The sequence below is a fragment of the Anomaloglossus baeobatrachus genome, chromosome 2 (assembly GCF_048569485.1).
Source record: "Anomaloglossus baeobatrachus isolate aAnoBae1 chromosome 2, aAnoBae1.hap1, whole genome shotgun sequence".
In the NCBI taxonomy this organism is placed as follows: domain Eukaryota; kingdom Metazoa; phylum Chordata; class Amphibia; order Anura; family Aromobatidae; genus Anomaloglossus; species Anomaloglossus baeobatrachus.
Window position 1 is genome coordinate 111734435 of NC_134354.1, and position 22396 is coordinate 111756830.

At 48.3% G+C, this 22396-nt stretch overlaps 1 protein-coding gene across 1 annotated transcript in view; it reads right to left on the reverse strand.

Annotated features, from left to right (window-relative positions):
* The window catches only part of TMEM248 (transmembrane protein 248), a 38634-nt gene extending 17558 nt beyond the window's left edge, over positions 1-21076 (reverse strand). The window contains exon 1 of the mRNA XM_075335270.1: positions 20873-21076. The gene's annotated coding sequence lies outside the window, so the exon portion shown is untranslated. The remainder of the gene's footprint in view (positions 1-20872) is intronic.
* Positions 21077-22396: the final 1320 nt, after the last annotated feature.

Sequence of the window (22396 nt, forward strand, 5' to 3'; positions counted from 1 at the left end):
GAACTGGGCAAAGGGAACCGCCTCCATGGAGGCCACCATTTGACCCAGCACCTACATCAGACGCCTGAGGGTATAACGGTGGGGCCTCAGGAGAGAGCGCACCGCCAACCGGAGTGACAGCTGTTTGTCTAAGGGCAACTTCACAAGTGCCGGTAAAGTCTCGAACTGCATCCCTAGGTACGCGAGACTCTGGGTCGGAGTCAGAGTGGATTTGGGAAGATTGACAATCCACCCGAATTGGGCTAGGGTGGCGAGAGTGAACGAAACACTCCGCTGACAGTCTGCGCTGGATGTACCCTTGACCAGAAGGTCGTCCAGATAAGGAAGCACTGCTAACCCCTGGAGGTGCAGGACCGCAATCACTGCCGCCATGACCTTGGTGAATACCCGAGGGGCCGTGGCTAACCCGAAGGGGAGAGCCACGAATTGGAAATGATCCTCTCCTATCGCAAAACGTAACCAACGCTGATGTGACACTGCGATTGGCACATGTAGATAGGCATCTCTGATGTCGATGGATGCCAGGAACTCCCCTTGGGTCATAGAGGCAATGACTGATCGCAGAGACTCCATGCGAAAATGCCGCACCCGGACATGCTTGTTGAGAAGCTTGAGATCCAGGATGGGCCGGAAGGTACCGTCCTTTTTTGGAACTAGGAAGAGATTTGAGTAAAAACCTCTGAACCATTCCTGAGCGGGAACTGGGACAATCAATCCGTTTGCCTGCAAGGACGCCACGGCCTGCGAGAAGGCGGCGGCCTTGGAGCAGGGGGGAGTTGAGAGAAAAAAATCTGTTTGGAGGGCTGGAAGAGAATTCTATCCTGTAGCCATGAGATATGATGTCTCTCACCCACTGATCGGAGACTTGCTTTAACCAAGCCTCGCCAAAGTGGGAGAGCCTGCCACCGACTAAGGACGTGGCTGGAGCGGGCCGAGAGTCATGAGGAAGCTGTCTTAGTGGCAGAACCTCCTGCGGTCTTCTGCGGACGCGCTTTTGGGCGCCAGTTGGATTTCTGATCCTTGGCTGAGTTAGCGGACGAGGCGGAAGGCTTAGAGGATGGCCAGTTGGAGGAACGAAAGGAACGAAACCTCGATTGATTCCTACCCTGGGCGGGTTTCCTGGTCTTGGTTTGTGGCATGGAAGTACTCTTCCCGCCAGTAGCTTCTTTAATGATTTCATCCAGCTGTTCACCAAACAGCCGTGAACCAGCAAAAAGGGAGCCCAGCAAGAAACTTCTTGGAAGAAGCATCTGCCTTCCACTCTCGAAGCCACAAAATCCTGCGAATAACAAGAGAATTAGCTGAAGCCACCGCAGTGCGGTGAGCAGCCTCTAGCATGGGAGACATGGCATAAGATGAAAAAGCTGAAGCCTGAGCAGTTAAGGTAACCATCTCAGGCATAGATTCCTTGGTGAGGGAATGCATCTCCTCTAGAGAAGCAGAGATGGCTTTGAGAGCCCACACTGCTGCAAAAGTCGGGGAAAACGCGGCCCCCGCAGCTTCATACACAGATTTGGCCAGAAGGTCAATCTGACGGTCAGTGGAATCCTTAAGTGAGGTGCCGTCAGCCACCGACACAACGGTCCGGGCTGATGGCCTAGACACCGGAGGGTCTACCTTTGGGGAGTGAGACCACTCCTTGACCACCTCAGGTGGAAATGGAAACCGGTCATCAGAACCACGCTTTGGAAAGCATTTGTCAGGACAGGCCCTGGGCTTGGACACAGCGGTCTGAAAACTGGAGTGGTTAAAGAACACACTCTTTACTCTCTTAGGCGAGGTAAACTGATGTTTTTCTGCCAAAGAGAGTTGCTCCTCTGACACTGGCGGATTGAGATCCAGCACAGAATTAATAGAAGCAATCAAATCACTAAGATCTGAGTCACCCTCAGAGAAATCGATGGGATACATAGCCTCCGAGCCCCCAGTGAGGGCATCCTCCTCATCATGAGAGTCAGCTCTTGAGACAGAGCCGTGGGATGGGGAGGAAACCCTGCGCCTTCTCTTAGAAGGACGGGGTCTGGGATCAGATGATGAATCCTCCTTGAGCTCCGATGGACGGAGGTCAGAGGATAGGAGTCCTCTATCAAGAGTATTAGAGGCACCCTGTGAGGGAGGCTGATGCATATTCATCAAAGTCCTGGACAAAAGTCCCATGGACTCAGCAAATGACTGGGATATGGACCTAGAAAAGGACTCTACCCAGGTCGGGGGTTCAGTCACAGGTGCAGCAGCAGCCTGAGAGACCACTGGGGATAAGACTCCAGGGCTGTGGCACCGCCACGTTAGAGCAGACATCACAATGTGGATAGGTGCTCGGCTCAGGCAGCAAGACATGCTGCTGGAGTGGGGGCTTTGCAGAGAATGAACCCCAGGGAGAATATACAGAGAGGTCCACAACCGGAGACCGGCTGTGGATTATCAGACCGCTGAGTGCGGTGTTGTGTGCCCTCCAGATCCCGAAGCCCGGTCCCCCAGTCGCAGCACCTCAGCAGAGATGCAGGATGTCCCAGAGCAGAGTGAACTCTGCCTGAGAAGAGGGCGTTCCTATAAAAGAGCGGGAACTGGAGGACTATAGAGACCTGCAGGGAAGGAGGGACGCCCCAGCAGTGGGGAGTGTCCCTCCCCTGTGTAGAACGGCCGCCGGGAGGAGCCGAACCTGTCCCTCTGCATGAGTGACATGCGAGGGCAAGAAAATGAAACTAGGCCTCCGGCGAAGCCGGGGCCTAAATTTAAGCGGCGAGGCCGACAAGCAGGCACCATCGGCGCGGTTCTCAGGCAAAAGCTAGAGAACCCACCGGAAAAGTTAAAACAATCACATACAGCATACTCTCCCCTTACAATAAAGAACCGGGACACCCAACATAAACGTCTCAGGTACTTAGCTGCTGAGACGCAGGGCCATGTCCCTGGGGATGAGTGCTCCGGTCCAACAGAATCCTCAAGGGGCTGTGGGATGGAGACCGGACTCCTGCCAGGCATGGAGACCGTGCTGGCTCCCACTTCAGGCCAGAGCCCAGAAGGGATGGTGAAGGAGCGCGGCATGTAAGGCTGCAGCCTTGTAAATCAACCTTAACAACACCGTCGACACAGTGGGGTGAGAAGGGACATGCCGGGAGTCCAGACATGGACCCGCTTTTCTTCAAACTCTTTCGAAAAGTCAATCAGATGAGAATGCATGTGTGGATGTATGCCTCCTGACACAAAGCAATAAAACTGGCTAGGACTGGCTACCAGGGGGTGTATAGGCTCAGAGGGAGGAGCTACACTTTTAAGTGTAGTACTTTGTGTGTCCTCCGGAGGCAGAAGCTAAACACCCATGGTCTGGGTCTCCCAAAGGAACGATAAAGAAATAACGGATGTGTCAAAACAACGCAGCAACGGACCCAGCGGATATCACCCAACGCGAGTGTGAAACTAGCCTAACCTGACACCTCGGTGAACTGGCTGTCCTTCTCACTTTGACCAAGATGGATTTTAGCCATTTTGCAGTATGGAGGGCAAGTTCAGGAGACGGAGTGGGGGAGAAATGGCTCATAAGTGGAGAAAGAATCAGATTTCTCTCAAAGTATCTTATATTTGTTTGTACTATTGAGCAACGCAAAATTTGCTGAAATGGCATTGCTCATTTAACAGTGTCATGTCTCCACCTTTATGATGTATCCTTCTCCTGAAGCATAATGGACACTCGCCAATGTAAACCCCCACTTTCCTAAACCAACAGGTGCTAGGAACAAAGAAAGGCTTAAACCAAGAACTTCGTTCAGACCGGATCGCTAGGAAACTCATCACTATCATGACAGAAATAACAGGATTTTAAAAAAAGGGAACCTGTCAGCAGATTTGGGGCTTATAAGCTGCGGCCACCACCAGTGGGCTCTTATATACAGCATTTTAACATGCTGTATATAAGAGCCCATGCCTCTGTATAGAAGATAAAAAGCACTTTATAATACTCACCTAGAAGGTCGCTCCAGTGCACACCAGTTGGATGGGTGGTGCCGTTCTTGGGGACCGGCGCCTCCCCTTTCGGCCATCTTGGTCTTCCTTATTCTGAAGCCGCTGTGCATGACGAGTCTACGCCATACACACTTGCCGGCATTGACGTTCTGTGCGAGTATGACGTAGATGCATCATGTACTGAAGCGACCTTCTAGGTGAGTATTATAGAGTGTTTATGTTCTACACAGCGGCCTAGGCTCTTATATACCGAGTGTTAGAATGCTGTATATAAGAGCCCACTGGTGGTGGCCACAGCTTATAGGTCGAAAAAGTGGTGATAGGTTCCCTTTAATAAGGTTCTGCCAATGGAACCTGTTTTCAAATTTGTGCACCCATTAAACCCAATGAAGCTTGTAAGCTCATCATTAAAAGGGTCCTCCAGCATTGCTCCTTTTTGCATTTTGATGTGAAGCAAGGGACAACGTTGCATTGGTAGATGCCTGATCAGCAGGTACTGTGCGCCCGCCCAATTCATTAGAATAAGACGTGCAATTCCATCAGGGGTCCTGTCAAGCATCTAGCACAAAGTCATCATAGCCGCTCAGCGCACATCAATATGGGCAAGTGAGCGTTCGAGAATACTTCTAAAGGCTCAGGCACACGCTCCGACAGGACGTCCTACTGTATATGGGGCCAAATGCTAGCACTGTATAGATCATATAAAGAAAAAAATAATAGCCATGATCTTTCATTAGTTGTATTACAGAGGTGCTTGTGTAGTAGCATTGCTCGGGGACTCTATGTGGAGCTATAATAGCCTCTATGTGCATGTTGGCAAACAAAAAAGCTGGTCCAGTGCTGACATACTTGTGTCATCAAAAAGACACAGTTGAGGGACTACTCGGCCCCAAGAAAAAAAAAAAAAAAACAAAAACAAAAAACCCTTAGGCTATGTGCCCAAGGGACTCTGTACCTGCGGATTTTTCTGCATCAAAATCCGCAGCTGTCTCCCGGAATCCGCACCTTTTCATAGGTGCGGATTTGACGCGGATTTTGCGATTTTTTTTTTAATTCAATTGAATAGGCAAAATCCGCAACAATAATTGACATGCTGCAGATTTTTCCGCACGAAAATCCGCACGATTTCCGCTGTGGAAAAATCCGCAGCGTGGGCACAGCATTTCCCAAGTGCCATAGAAATGGCTGGGGAGTAGCTGTGCTGCAGATTTCTGGAACATCCGCGGCTTTTCCGAGAGAAATCCGCGGCAAAATCCGCGCATTTTCCGCAGCGTGGGCACATAGCCTTAAAGACATGGTGCGATGAGGGACAAAAATATTCCAGAATCCACCCCCTCGGTTACCAGCGCTCTGGGCATAAAGCTAATTTTGCCAGGAAACGTTTTAGCTAGCCAAAGGAGAAGTATTACATGAATCCACCACATGAGGGGTTGTCCATACAGACCAGAATGGAGATTTTGGTTATAGAAGTAGGTCCAGGACAGAACTTCAGGAAGTTAGACGGATTGTCCAAAATTCCTGAAGGAATCGACATGATTTGTCAACAAACATCTAAATGTGGACAGTTCGAGGGTGGATGTAGCGTCACTTAATTTACTGTTAGAGTAAAACTAAAAAAAAAAAAAAAAAATTAATGGAGCTAGAAATAAAAAGGTGTATATCACCATCTAGGATGCCTGAAGGCCAGCTTAGCCATATAGGTCGGCAGGCAACCAACCAGCCTCCTTCCCTGCCGGCATAGATTACATACTATAGAGGAAACCATCTCCTGTGCTGGACACAAATCAAAGATCCGGGACCGCTGCACAATCAGACATGGTAAGTTGTGAAGCTCCAACCGAGAGACGTAACATCACAAGGATAAAGCCAAAAAGTATTAATGACAGTGGAGAGGAGAAGCTACAAGTGCCAAGACATTAGTAAAATCCTCATAGGCAGAAGAACAATAAAAGGGAGAGAGGAAGCTAGAGCGAATGCAGAAGATTATTAAAAACATCCTGCAGGATAGAAGACATTATCTCATAAAAGGTGCAAAAAAAAAACAACAAACACCAAATCATCCTGTATCAACCGCGAAAGCTGGAGATTTCACTATAGCTTTTCTGCCACTACCGTCAGTGGAAGGTGGTGGGGGTCCTGCTGTAACCCAGGGCGCAGGGCTAGCACAGACGTCCCGTGACTACTAGGGGGAACTGCTGTGAAAAAAACTGTTAGTGAAGGCCTCTGTAATTACTACTGAAACTACTGGGAAGGGACAGGGCTCAGGAAGGGCTGGGTGACCACTGGAGGAGAGCGGCAAAAGGCTTGCTGCAACTACTGATAAAATAGGCCGGTCCACAGACACGATGTTTACGGGAACCTGTCCTGTCCCCCATGACCTCCAACACAGCAGTATTTGTACATGTATTGCTAAAATTCCCTACTTAACCAGCCCTGTAGTGTTAGTTACTTAAATACATGGTTAACAAAAAAGTAGTATTTATAAACGCTTTTTTCTTATGCCAATTAGGCCGTGACTGGTCAATGAGGCGTAACTTTCCCCAGACTCGTTGGCAGTCTTCTGTACCCGGATGTGCGCAGTGCGCCTATGAAGCTGGGGAGCGTACACCCGGCTCTGGAGCTTCTGAGGACACCGACTATTGCAAATCAGGTTATCATGCCCACAGGATAACATGTGCAGAGGGCTGACCAGTTTGGGGAAACAAATACCCTCATTGACCAAAGGCCTAATTAGCATAAGAAAATTGGAGGTTTTTTTTTTAAAAAAACATGGATTTAAGTGAGTAACATTATAAAGGGCTGATGAGGCAGGAAATTTAGCAATACATTTACAAATGATGTTAGGTTGAAGGGCATGGGGGACCTGACGGCTATGTACGGTTACTATGGAGGAAGTGGGGGCTACTGTAACTACTGGGGATGAGGGGCATGAAAATTGAAAACAGGTACAGCTGGGACTCTTACCTACTGGAAACCCTTATATTATGTGCAACACAAGAACTCCCAAATTTTAGTGTTGTTTTCTTGACCTTGCAGAAATTGCACTATGAAGGATTTTAGGCCACGTCTCACTAAGTGACATCGCTGCCGAGTCACGGTTTTCGTGACGCAACAGCGATCTCGTTATGTGTGACATCCAGCAACGACCTGGCCCCTGCTGTGCTGTGAGGTCGCCGGTCGTTGTTGAATGTCCTGGACCATTCTCGTCAAAGGCGATAACCATCGCTATGCTTGACACTGTGTGACAGCTGAGATCGTTATACAGGTTGCTACTGCGACCTGTCTCGTTACGGAGTTGCTGGTAAAGTCTGACTGTGTGACATCTCACCAGCGACTTACCAGCAATCCTTATCAGGTCGTATCGTTTTCGGGATCGCTGGTAAGTCGCTAAATGTGACGGGGGGCTTTACAGTGAAGCGACACACAAAGGTCCAGAGCCCACACAAAAGGTCATATTTTTCATTTTAAGATACTTTTTCTTCTGGACAATGCCATACATCAAACCACAGGAAGATAATGATGCATTTGTAGATGTCTGGAGGACTTGTTCTGCACATACACTGTCTTCTAATAACTCATCTTCTGGCCTTGAGCTGTGTACTCTGCTGATAACCACCTGCAGCTCCAGGACTCATTGTTCAGCCAAGAAGACTAATTTGCTTACTTTTCTGCAACGTGTCTATTGCCTGTGCTGTGTACACAGACCTGACATATGAGCAGCACAAGTCATCCCGCTCATACCCAGGTACAGACATCCCCCTCCTCAGTAGGAAGTTCAGTCTGCTTACATGGTGACGCTCAAAACATTGGTTAGGTGATATAAAGTTTTCTATCAGGTCACTATTGGTGAGGAAGAAGCTTTGAGACACACATCTGGGTTCCAGTTCTGCACCTAAGGCCTTGTGCACACAATGTGGGTTTTTTTGCCGCGTTTTTAATGCAGTTTGTTGCCCAAACAACACGTCTCTCCTTCTCCCAGCAAAGTCTATGAATTCAGAAATGCTGTGTGCAGGTTGCTGCTTTTTTCCTTGCAGTTTTGGGTGCAGGAAAAAGAAGCTGCATGTCAATTATGTGTGGATTTTTAGCCATTCCAGGCATTGAATACACTAAATGAATCACATGGCAAAAAAAAAAAATAAATAAATAAATAATTTTTTTTTTGGCCACAAGGGTGGAGTTTTTAGGTGCAGAAATTTTCTACAGCATGCACACATACCCTAAAGGCCGCTTTACACGCTGCGATCTCGTTACCGATATCGCTAGCGTGCGTACCCGCCCCCATCGGTTGTGCGACACGGACACATCGCTGCCCGTGGCGCACAACATCGCTCAGACCCGTCACACTACTTACCTGTCTAGCGATGTCGCTGTGACCGGCGAACCGCCTCCTTTCTAAGAGGGGCGGTTCGTTTGGCGTCACAGCGACGTCACTAAGTGGGCGCCCAATAGAAGCGGAAGGGCGGAGATGAGCAGGACGTAACATCCCGCCCACCTCCTTCCTTCCTCATTGCCGGCGGCCGCAGGTAAGGTGAGGTTCCTTATTCCTGCGGTGTCACACATAGCGATGTGTGCTGCCGCAGGAACAACGAACTACATTGTACACGCAGCAGCAACGATAATTGAGAATAGGGGGGCATGTCACCGATGAGCGATTTTGCACGTTTTTTTGACGATGCAAAAATCGCTCATAGGTGTCACACGCAACGACATCGCTAAAGCGACCGGATGTGCGTCACAAATGCCATGACCCCAACGACATCGCTCGAGCGATGTCGCAGCGTGTAAAGCGGCCTTAAGGGCCAATTGGCTAAGAACATATTAAATGCTCCATAAGGTGGGGTTCACATGCCGTATTTCATGGTTCACATATGTATTATAATACCCAAACTAACCTCAGCTCTCCTGACCTGAGCTCCCAACCTTTTATATGCCTATTAGTGCAGTGAGTCAGGAGACCCTGGTCAGTCCAGGAATTGTGGTCTACATGCAAACTGCAAAACACCTGGCTCAAAGAGGACAGGTAATGAGATTTCTCTGGCAGCACAAGCAACACATCAAATAATTCATTCTTAAAAGTCAATGCCCATCCCTGATCATCTCTGGGCGAGCTGTAGACACTGTAGATTACCAGCTCGTAAAATCAGAGATTGGAGGCGAAGTTTGTGACACTAAGGGTACCGCCTCACTGAACGACGTACCAGCGATTCCGACCACGATACGACCTGGTCAGGATCGCTGGTACGTCGATACAGGGTCACTAGTGAGCTGTCAATCAGGCAGATCTCACCAGCGACTCCTGTGACGATGCTGCGCTTGGTAATCAGGGTAAATATCGGGTAACTAAGCAAAGCGCTTTGCTTGGTTACCCGATATTTACCCTGGTTACCAGCGTACACTGCTTACACAGAGTCGGTGCTCGTTGGTGTCCCGCCGTCAAACACACCGATGTGTGCTGCACAGCAGGAGAGCAACGAGCAAAAAAAAAAATGAACCAGAGCAGTGTGTAACGATCAGCGATTTCACAGCAGGGGCCAGGTCGCTGCTTAATGTCACACACAGCGAGATCGCTGATGAGGTCACTGGTGCGTCACAAAACCTGTGACTCAGCAGCGATCTCGCTATGTGAGAAGTACCCCTAAGAGAAAGTCCTATTGTGGTCCACTTTGCTGGGTAGTAGACAATCATTGACTCCCCAGATAAGCAATAATAGCAGTGTAGGGAAGAGAACACGGTGGCTGGGTGGCATTTCTCGATGTAAAACCTTGCAACCTCAAGCTTTCTGTGTGACAACAAAAATTGTAAATCACTCAAAACTTGATGTGCCCAGGTCCTCCGCAGGGAAATACTCCAGCAGCACTAACTCTTCCCTACAGCACCTATCTTGGGACTCACTGAGGGCCCATCATTCAAGAATACCACCCCTGACCATGATCACCTCTCTACAGCCCTCTACGAGACTCTCTTAGGGCTGATAAATGATTACAACCGAAACATTGCTATGTGTCACCTTATGTCAAACAACTACATCTCTCAATGTGGTGTGAAAATTGGATATGAGAAAGGATCAACAGAACTATTTGAGCAGACGTGTGAGGAGCGTGTGTTCTATATGACTTTACAATATCGATAAATTAAGACGCCTAGGGATCTGCTCCAGAAGAACCAGCACCCTCTCTGAGATTGATATCCATGGTGTGTACATCCCACGCCGTTCTGTTGGATGTGCACTGTATTTTCTAGTCGATTTTCACTACAGAGCAGGAACATTCACAGCTCATATCCCCTTATGGTTTCAGCAACTCAACAGAAATGTTCCTCACCACAGTGGCTTCCAACTTTTCTTACCTTGAGAGCAAAATTCAGCTCTTAGAGAGGGTCACGAGCCTCAAAGAGCCCGAGAACAGTGACATCTGGATCTTGCCTCCTCCCCATCATTCCCGTAGTAGTGACCCCAGAGCACCTAATACCAGTATAAATGACAACGAAGAAGGTTTTCTCATAGAGATCACACTAAAGCAATATACCAAGATCTAGGGGTTACCACCTTACTAACCTTCGGTATTCTACCATCATGCATTCCCACCACACTATCGCATCCAGCTACAAGCACATCTAACTGCCAGTATATGCCCATCTCCTTACTATAGTCATCCCTCCAACCTCAAGACCAGTGCACACACGCACACCCAGATCTGCTCTTCTGTGTGGGCTACTCAGAGAAGTCACCACCTGGAAGCTGCTCCTCATAGCTTTATTAGACCTGGTGCTAATGCACCAAACTGCCACACAGCATGGGCCCGCGAGCCACAGGTTTGGAGACCCAGGACAAACATTATACACATAGCCGTATATAGTTCTGCAACTCTAGGCAGGATAAATAACGGGTATGCAAGGACTCAGACAGCAAACTCACCAGACAATATACCCAAGTCTCATGCCGGAAATATCACTGGACAAAAACAACAGCTTCACGGATGCTTACCTCTGCAAGAAAAGCTTTTCTACAATCTAACCAGAAAATACTGTGCCCCTGGGTATGGTGTATTCACCCTCAGACCCCACCTTCTGTATATTGTGGTGTCTCAAGCGCCTCAGCCGTTAATGACTACCTGTATCTGTGACCACAAGGTTTAGAAATGGACACTATCTGTGGTCACCGGCAGTTGAAGTATTTTCACAACTTTAGGAGCAGAAAAACAATGGATCCATAGAAATGCCCTCATATGGTACTACTAGAGCAGCCTAAATCAGTGGTCCACAGCTAGCCGTGCACCTACCAGCTATGATACTGTTTTTTGTTGTTTTTTTTTTTTTTAAATTATTAGTATTTAAACAATGGACCTTTAAAAAACAAAAAAAAAACCCTGTAGATTTCCTTTTGGAAATACAGTTTATTTGCCATGAAGAAATGCACAGGATAAATTTACAAACTTACGGTATGTGCACACTACGAGTTTCTCCGGTGGATTCTGTACGGAACCCATGAAAGAGGTGGCGTAAAATCGCCCGCCGCACCCCCTCAAACAAAAGGAAAATAATAAACTGCTGTGCACATGATGAGTCTTTGGCTTCTTCTTTTAACTGCTTCTGGGTTCAAAACCCGCGATGAAGTGACATGTTCATTCTTCGGGGCAACTTCTGCTTGGAAGCCACCAAATAGAATTCAAATTATTGAAGAAAAAAAAAAGCCGCTGCAAAACCACCAGTTAACCAACTTCAGAAAAGATGGCTGGCATTTTTTTTCTAAGTGGCTCCACTTAGGAAATCCTCGACTGGTTTGCAGGAGTAAAGGCCCATTTACATGCAACGACATCGCTAACGAGATGTTGTTGGGGTCACGGAATTTGTGACGCACATTCGGCCGCTTTAGCGATGTCGTTGTGTGTGACATCTATGAGCGATTTTGAATCATCGCAAAAACGTTCAAAATCGCTCATCGGTGACATCACCCGCTCTTCCCAATTATCGTTGCTGCTGCCAGGGCTGTGGAGTCGGAGCTCATTTTGGTGGAGTCGGAGTCGGTATAAAATGCACCGACTCCGACTCCTAAAATATATAATAAATTGGGGACAGTAGTGCAATGCAGAATGTGCTGAATATTTTACTAAATAACATTTAGTATAATGCTTATATTTAAGTGAAAAATGTATTGTAGTACAATGTGAACATTAGACATTTAATCATTTTTATGATATAATAATCAAGATATTTAGACAGAACATAAAATATATTTATTGGAATACAACTTTAAAACACAAAAAAAACTAAAATATATATATATATATATATATATATATATATATATATATATATATATATATATATACATACACACACATACATACATATATACATACACACACACATATGCATACATATATTATATACACACACACACACGATATATATGTAATTTACTGTATATTAAATAGTGTATTACATATTTACAATTTATTACAGTTTGTGTTCTAAAGTTGTATTCCAATAAATATATTTTATGTTCTATCCAAATATCTTGATTATTGGATCATAAAAATTATTAAATGTCTGATGTTCACATACACATGTTCATGTATTATAATAAATTTTTCACCTAACTATAAGCAATATATGTAGGAGTCTGAGTCGGTGCAAGAGAAATTGAGGAGTCGAAGGTTTGGCTTACCGACTCCACAGCCCTGGCTGCTGCAGGTACGATGTTAATCGTCGCTCCTGCGGCAGCACACATCGCTATGTGTGACACGGCAGGAACGAGGAACCTCACCTTACCTGCGTCCGCCGGAAAAGGAGGAAGGAAGGAGGTGGGCGGCATGTTCCGGCCACTCATCTCCACCCCTCTTTTTCTATTGGGCGGCGTTTCAGTGACGCTGCTGTGATGTCGTTGTGACGCTGAACGAACCGCCCCTTAGAAAGGAGGCGGTTCGCCGGTCACAGCGACGTTGCAGAGCAGGTATGTGCGTATGACGCTGCCGTAGCGATAATCACATATCATGCCACCGACAGGGGCGGACGCTATCGCGCTCGACATCGCTAGCCGATGCTAGTGATGTTGAGCATGTAAAGCGGCCTTAAAGCATTTGGCTCATGCATAACAGGATTCATTACTACAACCAGTCATACATAGAATTGTCAGGTAAATGTGTATTTTGCAGCCAGCTACCTCTCATGCCTCCCACACATGAGTATTTGGACAAGCGTTCATGAGTTTCCATGGAGGAGAGAGAAAGCCTCTGCCAGACCCTGATGGCAGCAGCTTATGTCCTTTGAGAAAAAGATCAGGCATTGAAATTCCAACTCCTCGCTCCTTAATACCCCATTATTACGGTATAAGTTGAGGGAGTTTATTAGATGGGCAACTTTCAACCAATCTTTAAGGGGTCTCAAGCCAAAAAAAAGCAACCAACATTTAGAGCAGGCTTAGGTCAGAAACACACAAGACATAATGGAGAAGACATAAAAAAAAAAAAAAAAAAGTTTATCTGGCAACGCTAGTAGATCCAACACGTTGTGACGTTGGCACTCAGCACACACATACAAGCTGGCTGGCTTCCATAGAGGAACATCAGATGCCGCTGGAGCGTCTCATGCCCCCCTATACAGGGCAGCTGGGTGGGGATTGCACGGTCTACTAGGAGATAATACTGTTAAACAGTGTTTAGAGTTTTTTAATGAGGATTTTGGAGAGGCCAAAACATCATCCAATAAGGTTGTGGGTATCATATCCCACCTTATGCAGCGTGTAAACCATATAGCAAACTCCTGTATAGGATTTATATGTGCACACGTGTATAAATAAGCCTCCTCAAGAACGGAGGGCGAGTGGCTGCTCAGTGCTGTGCACATCCGCTCACTCCCCTGTATGGCATTATCTGATTTTTATTCCACTTTTACATATAACACATTTCTGTGGGGCTGTAATCAGGGAATGTGAGGGATCGATGCACGAGGGGAAAGGAAACAGACATCATAAAACAGTGCTTTGATATCCAGCCGTGCAGGAAGCCACATTACACATCTGTGGGATTAGTACCATCAACCGTGCTATGTGCAGCCAGGCAGCTAATGGGCATCACTACCACAGCTTGTACCCTGGAGCTTGCACTTCACTGTTCTTTTCTAGGACGTGTACTGAAATCTAAGGCTGCTTTCACACTACATTTTTTTAACATGCGTCATGAACGTTTTTTTGCTGTAAAAGCAGATCCTGCTTTTACAGCAAAAAAACGCATGCAAACGCATGTGTTATTTTGCAGGATCCTGTCACTTTAAGTTTATGGGCGGGCATTGGAGTCATGTGATTGGCAGTCAGTGGAACTGAACGTGATAGACTGGGAGCTGGCTTCTGACAGCTGCAGAGGCTCGTAACCAAGGTAAACATCGGGTAACTTGCTTGGATACCCGATATTTACGTTGGTTACGAGCATACGCAGGTGCTAGGAGCCGGGCTCCCTGCTCACGTAACCAAGGTAAACATCGGGTAACTAAGAGAAGTGCTTTGCTTGGTTACCAGATATTTATCTTGGTTACGAGTGTCCGCAGCTCTGAGGCATGGGAGAGGGCGAGGGGGAGAGAGACAGAGAGGGCGAGGGGGAGAGAGACAGAGAGGGCGAGGGGGAGAGAGACAGAGAGGGCGAGGGGGAGAGAGACAGAGAGGGCGAGGGGGAGAGAGACAGAGAGGGCGAGGGGGAGAGAGACAGAGAGGGCGAGGGGGAGAGAGACAGAGAGGGCGAGGGGGAGAGAGACAGAGAGGGAGAGGGGGAGAGAGACAGAGAGGGAGAGGGGGAGAGAGACAGAGAGGGAGAGGGGGAGAGAGACAGAGAGGGAGAGGGGGAGAGAGACAGAGAGGGAGAGGGGGAGAGAGACAGAGAGGGAGAGGGGGAGAGAGACAGAGAGGGAGAGGGGGAGAGAGACAGAGAGGGAGAGGGGGAGAGAGACAGAGAGGGAGAGGGGGAGAGAGACAGAGAGGGAGAGGGGGAGAGAGACAGAGAGGGAGAGGGGGAGAGAGACAGAGAGGGAGAGGGGGAGAGAGACAGAGAGGGAGAGGGGGAGAGAGACAGAGAGGGAGAGGGGGAGAGAGACAGAGAGGGAGAGGGGGAGAGAGACAGAGAGGGAGAGGGGGAGAGAGACAGAGAGGGAGAGGGGGAGAGAGACAGAGAGGGAGAGGGGGAGAGAGACAGAGAGGGAGAGGGGGAGAGAGACAGAGAGGGTGAGGGGGAGAGAGACAGAGAGGGAGAGGGGGAGAGAGACAGAGAGGGAGAGGGGGAGAGAGACAGAGGGAGAGGGGGAGAGACAGAGGGAGAGGGGGAGAGAGACAGAGAGGGAGAGGGGGAGAGAGACAAAGAGGGAGAGGGGGAGAGAGACAGAGAGGGAGAGGGGGAGAGAGACAGAGAGGGAGAGGGGGAGAGAGACAGAGAGGGAGAGGGGGAGAGAGACAGAGAGGGAGAGGGGGAGAGAGACAGAGAGGGAGAGGGGGAGAGAGACAGAGAGGGAGAGGGGGAGAGAGACAGAGAGGGAGAGGGGGAGAGAGACAGAGAGGGAGAGGGGGAGAGAGAGACAGAGAGGGAGGGGGAGAGAGACAGAGAGGAAGGGGGAGAGAGACAGAGAGGAAGGAGGAGAGAGGGAGGCGGAGAGAGACAGAGAGGGAGGGGGAGCGAGGGACTGATCACCCGAGGCTGGTTTCTGGGCATGCTCAGTAGAGCAAGCAGGATCCTGTCTATCAGCATGCCAGCGTTCACATGCGTTTGCATGCAGTATAGTCAGGATCCAGCAATTTGCAGTATTTGGACGCGGCTCAAAAACGCTACAAGCAGCGTTTTTGAAAAATGTTAAAAAACTGCAAGTCGCTGGATCCTCTCTATAACGCATTCAAACGCAGGTGAACGCATGTTGACGCGAGTCCATTGCAAATGCATTGAAATGAAAACGCATTTGCACTGGATCCGTTTTTGCGTTTAAAAAACGTTCATGACGGACTTACAATGTAATCTGATGATATATCCAACCCACTGCTGCTCACTGGCACCATGAAAAAAAAAAATAGGAAAACAACTCCACGGAAGAAGCAGCTCTGTGCACAAGTAATGCATTTATACCAGAGGCGGACACTATATGTAGGCTCTATACCCCGAGTAAACAGGAGCGATTTATATCCACCCGTGGGACAAATGACCATGCACAGACTGACTATATCGCCATATTATGGCACCAGATTGCAGATCTGTATAATACGGTAGGTACATGGGCTCTTTAGCTACAGGCTGACTGTGGCTGTGACACAGGTTGCAAAGCTGTAGGCCGCTGTTACAATGTGGCTTTCTATCTTTAGCTTTCATACAATGTGTTCAGGAGCCCCCGACTCAGATATATTATGTTGGAGATGTCATGATCTGGCCTGCTGCTCCATTTGAAGAGCTCAAGGACGTCGGGCCCTCCATGTATGTGGTCAGACTTAAGACCACGTCTCACTAAGCAACATTGCTGCTGAGGCACGGTTTTGGTGACGCAACAGCGATCTTGCTAGCGATCTCGTTATGTGTGACATCCAGCAACGACCTGGCCCCTGTTGTGAGGTCGCCGGTCGTTGCTGAATGTCCTGGACCATTTTCTTCAAAGGTGATGTCCTGCTGGGCAGGATGCATCGCTATGTTTGACATAAAGCAAAAAAGGTGTAAACGTCTTATCAGAATTACCTCTAGGTAATGGCCTATTTGTCAGTGCTTTGTTTCTATCTACAGTGACATCAAAAAACATCAAATGAACATTGAGGATGTCCCAGAGCCGACCTTCTATTTGCAGTTATTTCTTATATTGGGCAATGCTGCTGCGCTATACCCAACGCTGGGCCTGGGGGAGGGGAATGTATGACTATGAAGCCTCTTTGTGGGGTATTCTGAAAACCTGTCATAGATAACACATTATATCAGAGCTGCCCAGTGTACTTTCAACGAAGCTTACAATATACTGTATATTCTGTGACACCAGGATCCCTACTGGAGGATGTGTGGGAATGTTCCCCAATAACCAGAGCGACCTCAAACGAGAATGTATTGTGTATGGGGCCTCTATACTGGGTCGGCTCCTGCACAGAACATGCCTGGACGATTACATTGGGCCTCCCTGTTCCTGAGAACAATGGGCTGTGACGTGATCCATTATGCAGGTCCTAACAATGGCCTTACTGCCAGGGACAAGATGTACATCTAGTAATTAATGCTCAGGAGGTAACTGGTCAGTACCTGCAGCCGCACCTCACATCCTGCAATTATGTATTTGTGCTGCCAGCCCCAATGTATTTATAGCTGAGCAGGTTATCTATAGGAATACATACACATGATTCATGCCACATTCCATGTCTGTTATGCCATAACAATGACCTAATTGTATACAACTTAGTGCCATAACTGCACCCGACCAAGTATCACAGCCAGTGACCCTTTATTACTGCCCCAGACCTCCTAGTGCTAAGATTTTGGACTGTTTACCATTAACATCTATGGAAGATGATGTTGCCAAAACCCGAAAAAAGTGTGACACTGCCAGCATCACACTCTCCCATCCTTCACACCAATAGTGGATGAATGGAAGCGACTTTCAGATGGACAGTGTTCACATTACAACTACATGCAGGTAATTATGAGCAATGGGGACCTGATCTCCTCCTCCTCCTGCACTGAGCTTCACAGCCTCATCTACGGTCTCTCATGGCTGAATACGTGAAAAAAGGAGTCACCAGGTATCTGAAGAGGTAGATCCCATCCCCAAATGAACGAACAATGCTACATACAAAAAGGGTTAAAAGCCCCAACCCCACCATGAACCAGCCTGGGGGATATCCTGATTTGGCAATGTCTCTTCCTCTGCCTTTGTTATCTAATGGTGACATGTCAGGCAGTGAGTGCCCCATAGCGAGCGGAGACTGACTATCCACAGGTTATTTGCTGCTCATCTACTGCTCTGTTTACACCGGCTGAAGAACAATGATGGCGAAAGAATGATTGAGAACGTGTCTCCATATGCAGTGAGTTACCGGCAGGAGATCTGGGAGACGCGCTGAGGAGAAGAAAGGCCCAGTCACACACAACGACTTACCAGCGATCCTGAAAACGATGCGACCTGATAGGGATCGCAGGTAAGTCGCTGGGAGGTCGCAGGTGAGATGTCACACAGTCAGACCTTACCAGCGATGCAGGATTAATACAGGTCGTAGTAGTGATCTGTATAGCGATCTCCGCAGTCACTGTGACCCTGTCACACAGTGTCACACAGCGATGTGTCCTGCCCAGCAAGACATCGCCTTTGAAGAAAATGGCCTGGACCATTCTGCAACGACTATAGAGATCTCACAGCAGGGGCCTGATCGCTGGTAGGTGTCACACATAACAAGATCGCTAACTGGATCGCTACTGCGTCTCAGAAACCGTGACTCAGCTGCGATCTCGCTAGCGATCTCGTTATGTGTGACGGTACCTTAACGGGTATTTTACGGTCATGCATGGTTCAATCACCCAACAATCCAGCATTCTGCTTGTTCACAGCCACCCGTTCTCTACGCTCTGCAAATGACTTTTGACTAACATCCATACTAACTAATCCGAACCTCCCACTCCCGGATCCAAGACTTCTCCTGAGCTGCACCAATCCTCTGGAACGTTCTACCCCAAGAAGCTAGGACAAATCACAACTTACTCAGATTCAGACGCTCCCTAAAAATGCATCTTTTTAGGGCGACCTATCACACTCCCTAGCCGAACTAAATTCACATAGTCCCTCCACGCCTTCTCGGAACATAACCCCACATCAAACTACATGGCACCCAAATGCATCTCAAGGTTCTGGCCAACTGGCCCAGGCAGTCATTGTCCATCCCCCATTTCCTTCAGATGGCTGGATTGTCATTGTAAATAAGCAATTGTACCTTGTCGTCGTCGTCCCCCCTCCCTCATTGTAGATTGTAAGCTCTAACGAGCAGGGTTGTCTCTTTTTTTCCATGCTCTAATTATTGTATTTTCTATAACTGTTATTTGTTTGTATATGAACGACCTGAATTGTAAAGCGCTGCGGAATATGTTGGCGCTATAGAAATAAAGATTATTATTATTATTATAATATTAATTTCTTCATCTTCTCCATTGTCTCGGAGTATATCGGACTGTACTCAGATGTCAGCAGTGCAGCCCTATGTTTCATTAGTACTCACAGACTCGTATGGATGTGTGTGATCCGATATACGCTGCCAAATGGTGCATACTACTACTTTAAAACATTTATGTTGGCAAGATCTGTTTTTTTAACATTGGAGCGTACAGAAAACTGATCCGTTAAATGCTCGCCATTGTATTTAGTCATCTGTTTTTTTTCTTACTGGATCAGTTTTAAATGGAAGATAAATAATCAGTTAACAGATCTGTTTTCCATAGACTCGAATGTTAAAAAAGTGGATCCTGCAAAAATCTAATGTTTCAAGACAGACAAAAAGTTGTTTTTACAACTTCATTGGCAATGTATTGCTGCCGGATCCGTAATAAAGGATGATTACAGGACAAGTGAACTCCGCTTCATCTGCCAGAAAACTGCATAAGGGAACAGTTCCACTTGCGAATTTCATGTGCGAGTGCGATCCGGTAAAAGATTGGACTGCACTCGCACCAGTGCAAAACTATGAGGCAGTGGCCATCTGCGATTGATTTCTCATGCCACAGCGGCAGGAGGAATGAATCGCAGCATGCTGTGTTTGGCAGCGAGTCTCTGTTCACGCTCCCTCATACAAGTCTATGGGAGCGTGTGAAACATCACACTGCACTCGCATGTATTCCAAGTGCAGTGCGATGTATGCAGAGACAGGCAGCGGAGGAGATGGAGAAAGTGCTCCCTCCCTCTTCTCCGCACCTGTGATGCGATGGTAAGATCGCATGACCCTCGGCTGACGCTCGCAGCAGTGGGTAATTAGCATATCACTTCCAATGCTCACACATCGGACGCTGTACGCAAGTGGAAAAGTATCCTAATATCAGTATGACAATCACATTGATTGCACCATGTAATCAACATCTGAAAATCCCTCGACAGAGCCCAGCGACCCCTCCTCCCCCCCCCCCCCCCGGCAGAGCGTGCGGGGAGACCCCCTTTTGCCCCCTGGCAGAGCGTGCGGGGCGACCCCCTTTTGCCCCCTGGCAGAGCGTGCGGGGCGACCCCCTTTTGCCCCCTGGCAGAGCGTGCGGGGCGACCCCCTTTTGCCCCCTGGCAGAGCGTGCGGGGCGACCCCCCTTTTCCCCCCTGGCAGAGCGTGCGGGGCGACCCCCTTTTGCCCCCTGGCAGAGCGTGCGGGGCGACCCCCCTTTTCCCCCCTGGCAGAGCGTGCGGGGCGACCCCCTTTTCCCCCCTGGCAGAGCGTGCGGGGCGACCCCCTTTTGCCCCCTGGCAGAGCGTGCGGGGCGACCCCCCTTTTCCCCCCTGGCAGAGCGTGCGGGGCGACCCCCTTTTCCCCCCTGGCAGAGTGTGCGGGGCGACCCCCTTTTCCCCCCTGGCAGAGTGTGCGGGGCGACCCCCTTTTCCCCCCTGGCAGAGTGTGCGGGGCGACCCCCTTTTCCCCCCTGGCAGAGGGTGCGGGTTGGTTCTATAGTTAAGAAATATTTGTGGGTGTCAACAACACAGATCAATGTCAGTCTGTGCGATCGTCTGACTTCTCTCTTTCACCCCGATCGGTGCAGATCGTGCTCTGTTGCCTGGATGTTGGGTCAGATAATGATTTGCCATGGTGGGGGCAGCAGAGGACACAGTGCACTCTCCAGCAGGACCGGCCCCTGCACCCCCGGACAGCACTGGTCACCCCCAGTGTAACACTCAGGCCGCCCCGGCCTCACCCCCCTCCGCTCTGACCCTGCAGTATAAAGCCGGCAGTGTACGCGGTGCTCACCTGAGAGGCCGCCGCCTGCTGTCCGCCCGTCCCCTGGCTCCCACTCTCAGGCGTCCGGTGACGGCGCCCCGGGCCCGCTCATGTCCGGCAGTGTGCGCACTCTCTCCGCTCTCCCGTTCTCCTTCACTTCCTCACTTTCTGTTTCCGAAGGTAACGTAGGCGACCTGTCACATAAAGCTCCGCCCAATCCTTGTGCTTGTTTTTTGGGGTTTTTTTTACCACCACAATATCTTTATTGACAATACTATGATGTGAGCAAAACAAAGATGACGAAAGCCAGTGTCTTTTCGGCACTTTTTTTTTTCATCCCAAGAATAACTTTATTGAAAACACTTTACATCACAACCTGACACAGTTTACCTGACAGGCGGCAGATATTACAGCTCATAACCTTGCTCCTTCATTTCCTTCGTTTTTTCTTTTTTTGTTGTCGTAGTCGTCTGCGGCCTAGTTGTATTTTTTAACCCCTTCCTGTTGCAGTCTTTTGTTTTTTTTTTTGCACTTTTGTATTCTCTTTTTTTTATTATTATTATTTATTATTATTGTTATTAATTATTAATAATTGTTGTGGCCGCGCTCGCTGTGACTTGTAGCTTTGAACGACACTGTTCACTTTCACATACAATGTACTAAGAAAAAAACAAACTAAGGCCTGCGACACACATCCGTGCCGCCGGTACGTGTTTGTCATTTTTTGCACGTACCGGCGGCACGGAGACACGTTAAGCAATGCTACCCTATGGTAGCAGGCACACACACGTAAAACCACACGGAACGTGTGTCCGTGTGCATTTGTACGTGTGCGTTTTTCAAAGCGCTGACATGTCAGTGTTTTCTCCGGCAGCACGGGTGTCACACGGCCCGCACCCGTACCACACGGATGTAGTGTGGATGCGGTCCCGTGTGACACGCGCCGGAGAAAACACACGTGTCAGAGAAAAAAAAAAAAACATTAACTCACCTTCTCCAGCCCTCCTGTCTCTGCCGCTGCTGCCTCTTGCTGCTGACCGCCGCTCATTATTCTCATTTAATATTCACTTCACTGCCTGGCAGCAGCGGGGAGACGGGAGGGCTGGAGACCGAGGATCAGCACCACGGACAGCAGGAAGGACCAGGTGAGTATGATAATTACCGGTTCTACGTGTGCTATCGAGGATAGCACACGTAGAACACACGTGGCCCGCACGTACCAGAGACACGTACTTACCTGCACGCAACACGCAGGGAAAATACGTGTCTCTCGGCACGTGCGTGATTTTCACGTGAGTGTGGCAGAGGCCTAAAACAGAAAACCCTCTACATGCATAAACAAAAAAAAAATCAATCACAATTTCACTTTTTTTTTTTTACACATTTTGGGCAAAAATGAACCCCCCCTGTGATCCTCCACATCAGTACAATTATGGCAGCAAAGTGTTGTACTTTAGTGGCTCAAAAAAAAATTGTAAAAAAAAAAATGTTGCTTCCATTTTCATAGATTTTTTTAATTTATGTTTTCCTCGAAGGAACGATGTGTGTCTTGAA